Source organism: Aulonocara sp. 'chitande type north' Nkhata Bay, linkage group LG20 (assembly GCF_057382095.1).
Source record: "Aulonocara sp. 'chitande type north' Nkhata Bay isolate Kocher_YH1m ecotype deep benthic linkage group LG20, A_spYH_male_GT1.1, whole genome shotgun sequence".
NCBI classification, from domain to species: domain Eukaryota; kingdom Metazoa; phylum Chordata; class Actinopteri; order Cichliformes; family Cichlidae; genus Aulonocara; species Aulonocara sp. 'chitande type north' Nkhata Bay.
The window spans coordinates 9,207,259-9,223,993 of record NC_141363.1 but is presented as its reverse complement, the minus strand read 5'-3'; positions in this window follow the sequence as shown (position 1 = coordinate 9,223,993).

Below are 16,735 nucleotides of genomic sequence, written 5' to 3'. Positions count from 1 at the left end.
ACTGCAGAATTATCAGCTATCCGGGGATACAGATTTGCATTTTTTTTTTATGTACTATCATTTTAATTTTGTATTTAAGCCTTCCTTATACTGGCTTCGTGACTGATATGTTATATTCTCATGAAAACGGTGTGCACAAATCTGTTTGAGAGTGTCCTCTCTAGACATGTGATGCCATCTCTTATTTCAGCAAGTTATCTTAAGTGACATCCATCTGTCAAAGTCCTCCAATGGCAATAGTGATTATTAATGTGAAAAAGTAAGTAAATTTTGGTGATCGCAGGATGTATCCTATTACTCAGGGATGAACGCAGGGAATTTTAAACCTCCTAACCAGTGGCATCACACATGCCATAAAAGTCAGCAAATAACATTGATTGGAGAGAAAGAAAAAGGCAACATTTTATGACTCTACAATCTGACATGGAGACCATGATAATGGACAAAAACATTGTGCAGCATTGGAGAGTGGAGCACAAGTCTTTCTTTGTCTTTATGAAGTGATTTTTGTTCTTTAACCTCACTGCCATTGAAAAGTGCAACTAATGTACCAGTTATTCATAGTCAGGTCCAGACATCTGAAATCAATAAAGAAATTAGTTTAGCCTCCCACTTATTCTAATGCGAATCTGTCATTTTAAAGCAAGTGAAGTGAAGCCTATTGAAGTAGTAATTTACAGGTTTTACTCCTAATCAAATGGTCGACTGCTTAACATGTTATTATACGTTGTGTTTATATTGCTGATTGGAGGACATTACATTTTGAATTTATCACAGTCTTTTGCTTCCTTTAGCCTCTGTATATCTATCTATAGATAGATAGATAGATAGATAGTGTGTGTGTGTGTGTGTGTGTGTGTGTGTGTGTGTGTGTGTGTGTGTGTGTGTGTGTGTGTGTGTTGTGTGTGTGTGTGTGTGTGTGTGTGTGTGTGTGTGTTCTGTCCACTTAGTCTCAGTATCTTTCTCTCCTTATCTGGACCGGGAAAGAAGGGACAGAGTCATTTATAGGCTGGTGGTTTAAAAAGGGAGAAGTAAAAGAGAGGATAGAGGGGAAGGTGTTTAGTCAGAAGAGGAAAAGGGCAGCATGTGTGCACAACAACAAAAATGCACTGAAAGATAAAAAAAAACACTCTTGTTCCTATTTTATGATGGAGTATGATAAGTGAAAGGGTAATGCATTTTGTGAAAAGACCAAGACTTAAAAAAGCTTAATTTCTGTCCCAAAACTAGCAAAAACAAACAACAACAACAACAAAAACCCAACCAAACATCCAAAGACCAGCACAATTACATAGCCACATGTAGTTTATTTTTAGTCTGTCCTACTTACACAGTCCTGCTACCTTAAATAGACTAAAAGATAGCTGAAAATAGCTTTAAAAAGGTACTTTTTTCTCCTGTTTGCTTAACTTTTGCTAAATCTTACAGTGGCCAGACATGGCAGGAAAGAGAATTAAGATATATTCCTTTGCCTTTCTGCTTTACAAAAAAATAAATAAATAAGAGAACTGAGGAGTATACCAGTTTGAAAAGTGAGGGGAAGTGAGAAATAATCTGTAATCATGTGAAATTACAGAGACGGAATGAAAAATATAGACATATGCAACAGAGGGGCAGAAGCAGTAGGAGAAGGAAGGATGATAAGAGAGGACAGCACCCTTTTTTCTATTTAAAAGATGCAAGTATGCAAACGGTGGAGAGCACAACAAATATAAAGAAAGAGGGAGAGGAGGAGAAAAGGGGGGAAAGGGATCAAAGCATGCAAGTGTGCAGAGGAGATGGAGCGAGAGAGAAAGAGATAGAGAGAGAGAGTTATGGGAGCAGGCAGTGAGGCAAAGCAGCGCAGGAGAGGGAGGGAAGTGTGAGAGAGAGTGTGTGTGAGTGAGAGGGCGGGGGTGAGCAAACACGCTCTGCACGTGATTCAATCTGTTCACATGGCCTTGTATTACGCTGGTATAAATACTTAATGTGAGGCGCAGCATGCAAAAAAGAAAAGGAAAAAAGGCCTTTTATATAGAGTGATTTTGAAAATGTGGGCAGGAGGCCTGAAATCCAAAATCAGCAGAAAATGCATAAAAGAGGCAGAGGATGCACGACATCACAGCAAACTCCCTAAAGTAGTGTAATGCACCAGTAACACATCAGAGCACGTTCAGCTCTGTTGTCATTTGTCGGAAACGAGCTGAAGCTGTCATCTGCTCTCTGAGTCCCTGTGTTATATAAGGATAGTTAGGCCTGCACTTCTCTGCTTTCCTCTCCTATAGAGACATGAATCAAACCCAGGATGTGTCCTAAATAGAACCTGCACACACAGATCCCAGTGTGTGTATGCGTGTGTGTGTGTGTAGACCAGCTGCAGCCCTATAGTCGGGGACTATATCCACAGAGTGTCAACCTGATTAGGTCTCTGTGCACTCGCTTGTCTGCAGAAGGGTTTTTATGGATGAGGTGATACAGTAAGTTGGGATTCCTGGATGGTGGCAAAAACAAAGGAATGTAAAAAATCTGTTTTTGCTCAGCCAATCGCATCGTGTTATGTGAGAACAATGTGTCACAGAATCAGATATTACTGGTCCATCATTTTTCATCTGGTAGTAAGTAAAGCACAGACAGATTAGGTAACATATGGGGTGTGTTTGAGCACTGCTATCGCATGCTATAGATGTTTTATGGCGTCATTATTATGTAGAAGATCTACAGTATGCTGAACTAGGACACAAGATTATGTGTTTTCATCCAAGAGGCTAGATTTAACTTTGCTTAGGCTCTCTGTCGAATGTAATCTAAATATATCCGCTGCACTCAGATATATATTTCATTCAGGCATGCACTGTGATGCAGTGATTAATGCTATCACCTAAAAGCAAGAAGGTTCTGGCTTTTGAACCCGCTGGTCATCTGGGACCTTTTGCTTCCTCCCACTGTCCACAGACATGGCATTTCAAAAACTTGTCACACACACAATATCCTTACATTAACCAGCTGAAGCCCTGAGTAGAAAATCTAGTGAAGTCAATACTGCACATCTGCCCAGGACATGATCTGGACGTGCTTATGATTTGATTTGGTTGGGTAAGATAAGAAGCACCGACTCTGTGAGAAACGGTGGGGCTGCTCATAGTACCAGTAGGCTATACTACGCATCATCAAACACACGCCTACATAGAAAGGCAAGCCCCTTAACGTACACGCACACATGCACGAGCCCCGCACACACTCACACACATTCGGCATACTCCCTTCGCCCATGCGGAAACAAGCGAGGCAATGAAGACGCTTCGAGCACCCAGCTGCATCCCGTCTCCAACGTAAAACACCAAGACGTGACACTGGCACGCCTCGTAAATGAAACCACGCAGCCTCTGAATTACACAATAATTAGGAGGGAAGAGCGAATAAACATGCCTCGTGCAATACACTACGCCAAAGCACAACCCGAGCCAAGAACGAGGAAATACTATTAGGGCAGCACATGACACCGCGGAATAAAATTATCTCATTCTTGGTGACAAGCGGTCACACAGACCAGAGGGGCACGGCCGTCGTAAGGTGGTATAACACGCAATGTCAAACCTATTTGTGGAAATCAGTCTACCTTACAAAAAGAGCCATTCAGTGCAGCTCGTAGTGTTCAGCACCGCGGACAGCTCAGTGATTCTTTTATTTATTTTATTATTTTATTTCACCCCTTACACTCTGAGCATTTCCTCTTTAAAATCCCAAATCCACAAGAGTGGTGAAACACTTTTTAACACCCACGTAATCCCATCCCTGTAAAAAAAAACAAAAAACAATCGCAATCAAGACGGCATCTGCTCTGCTGCTGTCCATCAGCTGTTTCCGTGTTACGGCGCAAATTCGGAGATGCGCTGCTACCCTGAGCACTTCACCCAGTGCTGCTGCTCCTGCTGCTCCTACCTTGTCATTCCCATCCCGGGGCCTCCCATTCCCATTCCTCCACCGGCAGCTGCTCCGTTGACCGGCTTCATGTGCTGTCCTGGTCCCTGCGAGGGTCCTCCAGGCATCATCGACCCCATCATCCCAGCGGATCCCGGCTCCCCGGGCTGCCCGCCGCCCTCCATGCTCGCTTCGTTCCCCATCTCGGTCTCGACTCAGGAGACGGGAGGGGTGTGGAGAAAGGTATTAGGTCAAATCGGCGGTGTCGCTTTTTTGTATCGCTACGTTTTGTGTTTTACTTATGCAGTCAAAACAAAAAGAACTAAGAAGGAGGGAGAAGAAGTGAGAGAAAACTGAGCGGAGCGAACTCAGCGCTGTTCCTCCGTCACCGCCATCATCGTCCTCATCCTCGTCAGTTTCAGCACCAGCAGGCTGCCTCCTCCTGACGTGATGACGGGAGCGTGCCGCACGGCCACGGCGGCTGTGAGAGAGAGAAAATGAAAGCGCGAGCGGCGAGAGAAAGCGAGATTAGATTTGATTTGATTAGATCAAAGTTAAATGAGTCCCGTGGGGAGGAAACAGGGACGCACGGGCGAGATTAGGAAACAAGGAGCACCGGGGAGAGGAATTAAAAGGGGAGTACCTTTTCACCTCCTGTTGGTGAGCATAAGAAAAACAAGCACAGATATGAAGAGATTTCAATTACATTTTCCAAGCTCATCTAGGTCTAAATAAACACCGCTTGAATGAGCTTTATTAATTGTAATGCAGAATTTTTCACATTAATTAAAGAAAAAGATGGTAACATCGTGTAGTTTAAAGTTAATCTCCCCTAACCTGTGGACTTAATCAGCCTGTAGACAGAAAAATACCCTAATCCATCACATTTATTAACAAATGTGAATATTTACACTGCAGTGTCGTGCAAGCATGCAAATAACAGCGACTTAAATGTGGAAATGAGGATCACTCTGCCATGTATAGATACGCTATGCAAGAGGAGCCTGGTTACCTCTGTGTGTGACCAAAAACTACGTAAAATGCCTGGTTTATTACGTAGAATTTATTATGTCACGTGAGGTGCGAAGACACAAACGCGAGGTCGCACTTTCTCGCTGTGGACGCTGATGCTGATGCTGAGGGGAGGGGCAGTGGAGAGTGCAGTAAGACATGGGAGCGCGCGCTCACGTGACACTTTTTCCCACTCTGAGAAGGGCACGAGGAGGTACGCGAACGCGCAGAGGCACCAGGAGCCACTGCACTGGAGTATCACGTGTCCGAAAAGGAAAAAAAAATACTCCAGAGTGTTGCACACCCGCCGGGCACGCGCTGTTTATTGACACCCAAACAATTCTGGGCATGAGGTTAATGCGCTGGAAAATTTGCCCGTTATGACGTTGGCTTGTTGGACTTTGGCTACATTAGAACAGGCTAGTAGAAGCTCTGTTAGCTGTAACTGGTAACAGTAGCCTAAACCAGAGATTTACAGTACTGCGCAAATGTCTTGAGCCACAGCCTCACCTCTTTTTATTTGCTAGGAAAATGTGCAAACGTACATTAAAATACAGTATATGAGGCAACAACAGAGTTTGTTCAGTTGTAATGACTTTAAAAAGGACAGGCTTTAAATGTTTAGCTTTCATGTCCTCTTCTATTCCTCAACACAGCTTGAACTCTCTTAGGCAGCTTTCTTGTAATTTCTTTAAGTATCTTCAGGAATAGTTCTCCAGGCTTCTTGAAGGACATTGAAAGCTCTCATTTGGATGTTGGCTGCCTTTTGTTCTGTTCTCTATCAGTATAATCCCACACTGCTTCAATAATGTGCAGGTCCAGGCTCTGGGGAGGCCGATCCATGACTGACAGTGTGCTCTTGTGTGTTTTTCAGGTATTCTTTTACTGCATTGGCAGTATGTTTGGGATCATTGTTGAGCTGAAAAATGAAACTGCAGCCAATCAGACACTTTCCAGAAGGCATTTCATGGTGGATCAAACTCTGATGGTACTTTTCTGTGTTTTTAATACAAGCAATTTTGAGACGATCTCCAACACCACTGACTAAAATGCATCATTAAACCATGACAGCCATGACACATGGCTTTAGATGCTCCCTGTTCACTGACACTCTCTCCTTAAGTCCTTGCTACGTACTTATTTGGATTCATCACTCCATCAACCCTGTCGCTGCTGATTTTCAGTCTTGAGTAATTTAGCTACCTTGGCATGCCTCTTTTCCCTGTTTCCCTTCACTAACATATATACATACATAAAACTACTATTTTATACATTTTAAAATTAATATTTCATAAAATATCAATTTTATCAAGCATTAAATATCAAACATAAAATTGATCTGTTATGTGTAGACACAAAACTGGTTCATCACTTCAGGTAGGTGCTGAATAATTCATAGGTCAGTGTTTAGTGAATTAACAAACAAAAACCAAAAACCTCTGAAAATGATCAAGTACATTGACTGGACTAAAAATTAGTTAAAAAGCAACCCATGTTCAAAAAAAACTGTGGCTTCTTAGGATAAAAATAAATAGAAATTAGGGGTGACTCAAGACTTTTGCACAATGTTGCACATGATTTATTGCCGCTTGTGGTGTTTAATCCAGGTGAATATCAGCCCCTCTTTTTTTAAAAATAATCAAACCCTTTGAAGAAGAAATAATCCTGAGTTTATCTATGATTGTTGCCTCCTCTGGATGTATTTTTATGTTGGCAAGCTCATCAGAATGCACCAAGCTGTTGCTCTAATGATCATGCCATCACTTTGATAGATTTCTTCAGTTTTTTCTGCATTTTGGGTCAAAGGTTTTCTAAATGGAAATTAACTGCAGACCTCTACACACTCTACTGTCGAGGGAATAGCAAACACACAGCCCACAATACTCTACAAAACAGCTTTTGGGTTATTTGTCCATGCACATTTGAGTCCCTGAAAAAAATAAATGGCCGTAATTCCTTAATGTTCAAAGCAATATCGTTGTTCAGCCTCTCTAATTAAAGCTGAGTGTCTGGACTTGATTGTTTCTTTACAGGTGATTTTTTTTATCCATCTCAAATTCTCCAAATTCAAATGTCACTAAGTGATGTCACTCACTTAGTGTCCAAAAAACAAGGACATAGCATAACAAACAAAAACATATTTAAGAGACTGAGGGGGAAAAAAGAGGTACTAAATCCATAAAACAATAACAACAAAGCCTTTAAGATAAGAGCGTCTCACACCCAAAGCTACTGGGAAAAGGACCACTTTCTGTTCTAGTGCCAAGTATCTCCCTCTGAGGCCAGACTTTATAGAGATGAATAAACCCTGCCAGCAAACTTCAGCGCTACACACTGCACAGTATATCTTCCAGCACAAAGGAAAGAGACAAAGTAGTGCTGGTGCTGAAAAGATAAAGAAAAAACAATTATCCTCTGAGCTTATTTTAGCATTCACATTCCACCATTAATGCTATTGCCTATTGATATTTTTCTCTGCTTCACACTTTCTTGTTTTGTCAAAACGATTCACATGGCAAAGAAAGCTTTGTTGCATTTCAGTCATGTGATGTTATTTTAATAGAAAGATTTATAATGGTTCACAGAGCTCCATCGGGAGAAGTAAGACATCTTTGTGTCAAGGCATTAAAAAACAGGAAAGTGCAAGCTGATAGGTAAAGGCTCTTAAGCTCAGGCAATCCCAGAAGACCCTTTTCTCAAAACTTTACTCTTGAATGAACAATCAGTAACACATTAGTCATTGTTATTTCACTCAAAGCAGTCTTCCGCTTGAATACAGAGACAGTGACATGTGAACTTTAACCTTCCTAGCCTTGAATGTCATGGTCTGCAAGTACAACCTGAATAAACTATTTGCATTTTCATTTGCTCTCACAAAACAAAAAAAAACAGTTGCCCATCCCGGACTAACTGGCAGAAACCTTTAAACTTACTGTGATCTAAGAGTTTCTTTTTACTTGAATATTAGACCAAAGATTAAAGCATGTCACTGAAATCAGCAGAACAACAAAGAAACAACAAGGACATCCAAGACTTGCTGTGCAAAGCATTAATGGTCCTGTAGCAAAGAACAAAAATCTTCTGCATGGCTGCAGGCACCCAACACATGAACTAACCTTTAATATTACTTTTTATTTCATGGATTTGTTGCAGTTACAGGATTCTTCCTGTAAAGTTTGATACTCGAGTGCAATGATTTAAAAGAAAGTAGAACGAGATCTGTGATTGACTGTAAACTTGATCTGTCTTTGACTTGTTGACTAGTCTCAGTTTAAATTTAGGTTTTTTCTGTCATGCAGTTTTACTGTGTTTGTGGATGAGGAGTTAATCTAACACAGAGTCAGCATTTTATTAAGTTTGAATATTTGTACCTCATTAAGCTACTGCTTTTTTAGGATACTTTGGTGCTAACATTACCCTATGTGGACTGGTATGTGCTACCCTTAAAATTGCTAATGCTCACTTCAGTGCGGTAGAAGTGCGTGAACAAAAACACCCTGTGCTACTACAGCAGGAAGCGTCTTTGGCTCAAAATGGCAAAACAAGTTTGACCCACTGGCTGAAACACCAAGCTTTAAATCAGCTCCTGAGAAAACCAGGAGACGTGTCACACATCGCTGGACCTGTTTTTATTTAATCTATGGGAACAAGCAAGGTGAGTGCAGAAAAACATCCATACTCTCGATTTTATAGATTTTGAACAAATGAGAAATGATAATGAAAAGAGATCAAATCTATATTGTGTTTAAGTTAGTATTGCTTTTAATTATGAGTCAAGACTATTGAACCATTAGGAACTGATTTATATACTTTGTTCATGGCTTTGAGCAGATAGGAAGTCAAAAACCCCACGGTTATTTGACTTTCCTTAAGTTATTTGAATATTTTCAGTAGACGGACTACAGCAGCAGGAGACCACACTGGGTGACATTCCTGTCAGCTAAGGACGGGAAACTGAGGCTACAATTCACTGTAGGTTCCAGAAAATAGGACAATAGAAGATTGGAAAGTGTTAATTTGTGCTGCAACATGCAGATGGTTGGGTGAGAATATGTAGTAAATGAAATGAAAACATGGATCCATCCATCCTTATATCAGCAGTATTGTTGCTGACCGTTTTCATCTCTTTATCACCACAGTGAACCAATCTTCTGACGGCTGCTTCTCCCAGGATAAAACACTGTGTCACAAAGCTCAAATCATCTCAAACGTCTTTATTGAACATGACAGAGAGTTTAGTGAACTCAAGTGGCCTCCACAGTCACCAGATCTCACTCCAGTAGAGCACCTTTGGGATGTGAGAAAGTGAGAAAGTCACATCATGGACGTGTCAGCCAACAAATCTGCAGCAACTGTGTGATTCTGTCATTTTAATATTGACAAAAACCTTTGAGGAATGTTTCCAGCACGTTGTTGGGCTTGTTGCGCCAGGAAGAATTAAGGGCAGTTCTGAAGTTTAAAGGGGGGTGTAAGCTAGCACTGAAAAGGTGTAACTAACAAAAGAAATGAATTGACACAGTTAAAGAGAGCTTTCCTTTGGCGTGTCAGAATGTGTGCTGGATAAAGACGTCTATCAGACCTGCGATGTCAATAATGAAGGAAATGAAGACCATAGTGCTCTAATTACATGTCTGTTAGTGAAACACTGTATTTGGTGTCTTGGTTGTCTGCGAGTGGCCACTGACTAATAACCTCCAACAGCTTTTTGGTCCACAGGCTTTAAAACAGGCAAACGTCTGCTGAAAGGAGGCTGACCACAGGCAACATAAAAACAGGCTGGGAGGATTTAAACATTTGTCATTTCTACAGCTCTACAATAGTGTAATGGCAGAAGTCCAAGCAGTCTCTTTTTAATCTGCCATCATGAACCTTCTGATGAATTGTTGAATCCAAAATGCACTTTCTCAGCCAGCGTTTCCGGCTCCAGCAGAGCACCATTGCTTCTGAGGCAATCTGCAGCGCTGAAATCGATCCCTTTGACAGACTGACGCATTGACGCTACTGTTGAAGTAAATACTTAAGGAGATTAAAATGAGCAATGTGCCAGCACTTCACTCCACTCTGCGCAACAGACCGAGAAAGGGAACCCCTATTGGTCAAATGTGAACAGTTGATTGAATGACTGATGGGAAGAGAAGACCCCAATCAGCACTTTCAGAGCCCAAGTCCAGAGGACACAACCCAGGAGGCTTCTCATATCATTTATCTCTTTCCTGGGAGTCCGCCCTTCCTCTGACTGTACCTTTACCCTTAAAACAAAAAGCACCATTTATTCTTCTGCTGTACTTATTAAAGGACTATACCACCTTTTCTGGCCAAAGGTTTTCTGAGGAAATGACTCATAAGAATCAATTTAGCTTTTTTGGGTAAAATATCACTTTAATAATGCTGCTGCAAGTGTGTTTTAAATACTGTGGACTGGATGAATGGACTTCACTGAGGGGTGTAACATTCGAGGGCAACAGCGCAAGCCACAAGTACGCGGAGTCTAAAAACAACAGCCATGCATCAGCTTTATTTTACATTTTTATTTTATCTTCTCTTTTTTTGGACCCTTTAAACATCAGAGATGGTTGGGCCTCAGTAGATTGAGTTGCTGCCATCCGATTGGCTGATTAGCTATTTGCAATAACAAGCAGTTGAACAGGGGTACCTAAAAAAGTTGCCAGTGAGTGCACATTGCATTTCTTTCAAAAATAACACAAGTCCTAAGTTATACAAAGCTTTGTGTGGCAGTGTAAAACTTTCCATACATTCTGTAGAAGTGGGGTTTATAAGAAGAAATTTATTCTACTCCTAGAAAGTTGTAAAAAATAAAGTCATGATTAAATATCGCATTCATAAATTGGAGGCACCCTTTATGGGATTACATCCCCCACATTTCTTTCCATTTGGTATTCGGAGAATTGATAAAATGAGATTTTCACCAGCATTCTGTGGTAGTTTACCTTTCCCATAACACATCCCGTGTTTCAAAATGAAACTATAAAAGGGAAACTCCGGGCTTTGGTTTGTTTGTACCTCAGAATGCCTTGCAGCAATACGCAATGAGTTCAAGGAAACAACAGAAAACGCTTCTGGTTGTTTTTCTTTACTCTTTCCCCCATGAAAAGACAATTTGATTAAAGCTTTTTTTTTATGACTATTATTTCACAACCATTTAAACTCTTCAAAGTCACATGTGATTTTTCATGAGATGGTAATTTACTACTATATTATATATATTATTATAACACACGACAGGAATGATATGGAGACGTTGTTCTTGCGTCTCGTTTCCCTTTCATTAGTAATTCTCTTTCTTCTCCCTTTTTTTGCCCTGCGGAAGTCATGATAGAAGGAATGAAGCAGTCCTTTCAACTTATCTGAGTGTAAAGTTGAACATGAAATTAATTATTAACTTAGAGCTAAAGAATTTAGCTTATACTTCTGATCCCTTTAGAATTTATAGCCTTACCAATCATCAGCTCTTGCCTTTATATTTCTCAGCTATCTCACAAAAAGGCTGAACTACCTTTTTCATCCTCTGAACACAGAGTTAATTACCGTAATGTGCGTGACGGGAAAGATTCAGTCCTCGTCAGCAATCTGTTTGGGTGGTGTCCCAGCACATCCTGCAGGACAGCAGAAAGAGCTAACTCTGTGCTGATAGCAGAGACACAAAGGTTAGAGCAAGTGCGAGTAACCAAAGGGAACGCGGAGCACAAGCACAAAAACTTGAATAGCTGACGAATCTTAATTACGTCCATTTACTAGCGCATGCCAACAAACGCGCTAATATTTCAGCCTTTAGAGCATGAAAGAAAATGCAGTAATCTGTCAGATGATTGGTTTAAAAGACAGATAATAATACACTTTGTAATCTCAGATAACATGTTACAATTACAAATCTTAAAAAAGAGTAGTGTAGTGTGATTACAAATGAGGCATTTTTATCTATCATTTTGTTTCATGCTCTGACTGCGATCACAAGGCTGAAACGTTACCGTGTTGGTGGCATGGACTATTCAAGTTTTGTGATTGTACTGTCTTTGGGTACTTAGTATTAGAGTTATATGACTTCGGTTTAGCACAGGGGTGGGCAACTCCAGGCCTCGAGGGCCAGTTTCCCTGCAGGTTTTAGATGTGTCCCTGAACCAACACAGGTGATTTAAATGGCTAAATTAGCTCCTCAACATGTCCTGAAGTTCTCCAGAGGCCTGGTAATGAACTAATCATGTGATTCAGGTGTGTTGACCCAAGGTGAGATCTAAAACCTGCAGGACACCGGCCCTCGTGGACTGAGATTGCCCACCCCTGGTTTAGCACCATGTATTGGGAAGGCAAATCCTCTTCAGAGGCTGATTTAGAAATTGTGCTTTTATTTTAACCAGAAAATTAATAATTGGTTAGGAACTAATGTATGTGTCATAGGCCGGTCTCTTTCACAAAAGAGCCTGCTTAGTACATTTAGGAGGCTGACTATTTGGCAGAAAACGGGAGCAGGATTGGTCCTTTTAAGCAGAGAGTGACGAGCTGATAGATGGCAGGTGAGCTAGTTGAAGAGCAGGAACTCTGGAATAGGACCTCCCAGGATGCATGCCTGCTGAGCCATCCTGGGAGATCCTATTCCAGAGTTTTTGAAAACACCAAACTAACCAGTGCAATGTAAACACAGTTAACCACTGGTGTTTTTCCAAAAAGTGATCACTTACCATGTCTACTATCTCTAGACTTTTCCTTTTTTTACTTTGCCAAAAACCGATTCCAGCTTCTAACTTGTAACAGGATTGTTGTTTCTGGCTCTAAATGACTTGAGATCCTTCATGGGAGATATGTTTGACATACTTCTGACAGATTATAGGCCAACTAGTCTGTTATAACTGTTTGAATTCCTGCAATCATTTTTGGCATAAACCCACCCGCAAATCAGAAGTGCCATTGCTTTATATGGGTTATCAAGTCTATCATAATGTTTTAAGGTACCTCAATGTATCTAAGCAAAATCCAAAGCAGAAGGGCCTACCTGCCTTGTTGCTCTCTGTACAGATTATATAAGGACAGGATGCTTTACAGACAACAGATGGAACAGCTTCTCATTTTATGTACACGCACTGTGATAAACTTAAGCCTGCAGTAAATGAAAAATGGCTGTTACGGGACTTGTATTGGATTCACCATAAGGCCTCTCAACAAGACTCTGTTTTTACATAAAGCAGCATATGGCAGGGCTGATAAATGAGCAGCCACAGTTACACGTGATGCCCCACCCCAACACACACACACCCTGCAGAACACAAACAGGAGAGAAGAAAGGGAGGCGCAGGCATACATCATACATGTTGAGATAACATATACACAACACACACAATTCACTTTTCATTTTGTTTGCCTCAGACGCTCTGAGTTATTATGGTAGAACAAGCACAGCTGCACCCGCAAACGTTAATGAGTGCCCCAGTGGGCCATCGGGCTGAGCCAGCACGCACAGAACCAGGACCGTGAAACCGAACACCTGCACGGCATGCAGCCTTTGTTTGTAATGTCCTACTGTGCAGCCATGCAATTACCTTACAGCTGACTTCAAAACTGAAATATGACTGTAATACATTCTTGAAGCAAACATTGGACATGAGTTATACTTTTCTTTAAATTGGGGTAAGGAAGTAAAACTAAAATATACAGCATTATTCAGTGAGTGGCCCACGACTACTTCTCACCTCACCGACCTGTGGTGGTTAGTCTCTGAGTTCAGGGCCCAGTATGTTTGACATATAGATTTACTCACAAAGAATCAAACATGCAATTTGTTATGATATTAAAAATATGCTGGTTTGTGTTTCATGGTTCTTTATTCTTGCAATGTACATAAAAATAGTTTCAAAGTAGTGAACTGTAGGAGCTTTCTAAGAGGGAAAAAAAAGATCTCTGGACCATTGCACTTTAGGCAGTATTTGTTTCTCATGAGTTGCATTTTGGAGCCGTGATGTCAATTGTCAGAACACTGTATAATCGGGAAGATTTTCCTTGCGCTCCAAGTATGAGCCTGCTTGTCATGTTTCTAGTGTGAACACACTACATATAGTGTTTAGAGGCTGAGTATTAATACCTGGTGAGTGGCTCCATCTAGCGTGTTAATGAGGGAAACACAAGGTTAAAATTCCAAACGTCTGTGCCTGAACTTTCCGTCTTTCTCCGATTTATAGATGTTTTCTACAGACTCTATTTTGACTTGTCACGGTGAAGGAATCACCATTAAAATTTATAGTACGGGTTCATTTCTATGAGTGCTCCAGTGAGAAATGAAACATGCAGAAAATCTCCCCTACCTCACACTGCCTGATTGATTCACATAACATTCTCCCTCTCCGTGGTTTTCAAACAGTTTGGGCTATCTGAATGTGTGTGGTCTCCTCACCAAACAAATACCCTCTAAGCATCACTGTTCGCTGTCCCTCTCTGAGCCTCGTTCTGCCGGAGGTTTCTTCCCGTTAACGTCACCAGGTACTTGCTCAAAGGGAGTTGTTTAATTGTAGGGCTTTTCTCTGTTTTTTGTAGGGTCCTTACCTTGCAATATAAAGTGCCTTGAGGCAACTGCTGCTGTGATTTTGCTATATAAGTAAAACCGAACTGAACTGAACCACAAAATACAATCTCTTCCCGTCTTTACACTTCATGAGCAATCTGCACTAAATATATTGCTTGTACAAAATAAAATAAAATTCTCATTTCACTCAGTTGAACAGAAAAAATATCAATGTTCTTTCAAATAAATTAAGAAAAGAAAAAGTGAACATAATGTAGGAAATTGGTGCAAATAGCTACCTTTGAATTTCAAATGTGATTCAATATGAAATAGTCAAAGCCTACAGGTTCAGCTGAAGAAAGAAAGAAAGAAAGAAAGAAAGAAAGAAAGAAAGAAAGAAAGAAAGACTCGTATAAACCTGACCCCCCCAAGTCTTAGAAAATGGATGGACACAGTGTAGTAAATTGTTTGCAATTTTTTCTCTACTAAGATCTAGAGGAGATGCCTTTTCACAAAATATGGAGCAATGGATCGCCTGTATGCTTGTATACGTCCTTTAACTTGTATGGCTACAGTCATTTGGGTCAGTACAGCCACTGGATACCTGAAACATTGGAGCCCGTCCCATTTGTCATAGGCAAAAAGTGCAGTACACCCTGGACAGGTTTCCTGTCTATTGCAGAGGTAACATGTAGAGACTAATAACTATAACTACTGATAACACAGCTAGGTCTAGGCCACCATCAGTTGCTGCTTGATTGTGGGTCTCTTTGCACTTAGTTTTGCCTTCAGTTATTAAAAACCATGCTCTGTTGGGTTGAGATCAGGTGACAGACATCCCATGTCTTTGCATTGAGAAAGTCTTGGGTTGCTTTCACAGTAAGCTATGGGTCACGGTCCGTTTACTGTCCGATCAGTTCAGCAGCATTTGGCTGAATCTGAGCAGAAACTATAGCCCTGTACACTCCACAATTTACCCTGTAACTTTTATCAGCAGTCACATCATCAGTAAACACCAGTGACCCACTAACTGGCAGGCATACATGCCCCTCCCACAACATTGGCTCCACTAGTTTGACAGATGATGTGGTATGCTTCAGATCACGCGCTGCTTCTCTACTCCATACTTTTCTCTTCCCTTCAGTCTTGTACACGTTAATCTTGTTTTGATATGTCCAAAGAAAACATTTTCCAGAACTCTGAAGGCTCTTTTAGATGTTTAGATGTTGCTTTGTTGTAAAGCTTCTTTAATTCCACTCATGAAGGCGTCCAGATTGTCAAGCTTGACAATGATACACCTGCCTCCTTCTTGATTTGGTTAATGTCTTGAAGTTTCTTTTCTTAACCACGGAAATAATTTCCAATCATCCACTTTAGTTGTTTGCTGTGGCCTTTCCGGCCTTTTGGCGTTACTGAGTTTAAGATTGCAGCAGATTGTAGATTTGGCCACTCCTGATGTTTGCTATCTCTCAGATGGGTTCATTTTGTATATTTCAGTCTAATGACAGTCTTCTTCATGTTCATCTCTTTGGGGCTCATATTGGGAGTTTCAGTGAAAAGCTGCCAAACGAAAATTCAACATTTTGGAATCAACTCTTTTATCTGCTTGATTTGCCATGGAATATTGATAGAGTGCAGGTCTCAACTAACAATCAAACCGCCAAACAGATAACCCAATACTTCATATACTTCATTAAACCACTTTAATTTAAGCTGAAAGTCTGAACTTCAATCACATGTTGACTGTTTGATTTCAAATTCACTCTGGTGGTGAACGTTGCAAAACTTGTGCCATTGTCCAAAGACTTATGGGCCTAACTGTAAAATTTTTAGAAGAGTAAACAAGGCTTCAACAAAGTGAAACCAGACTTTTCACCGTATATTAAGGAAATAGAAAATAATTTCTGTATTATAAAGCTTCAAAATATATCACTGTCTATAATAACAATAGGACAGTTTGTAAGGAGGGTCTCTTAGCGTATTTTTGTACTTCTTTGATCTTATGAAATTTGTTATTTATATATGGTAAAACACAGTCTTCATAACTTTAGTAATAATAAATGTATATTATTAATAACATTTTTAGTTTAGAGTTCCAGAAAGTCCTTTATAGCTATAGTTAATATTAGGATTTCTTGCCTCTGGTTTTTAGGACAGGATACAGCTGTTAGTCAATTTAAACACATTTTAAATTAAAAAGGTGTTGATGGGCTGGTGTTTTTAATGTTGAGAATTTTTAAATATGATATGTGTATTAAATATAATTTATTTATTTTATTTGTTTTTGGTGTGCAGTATCTAACCATTTCTTTACAGATCATC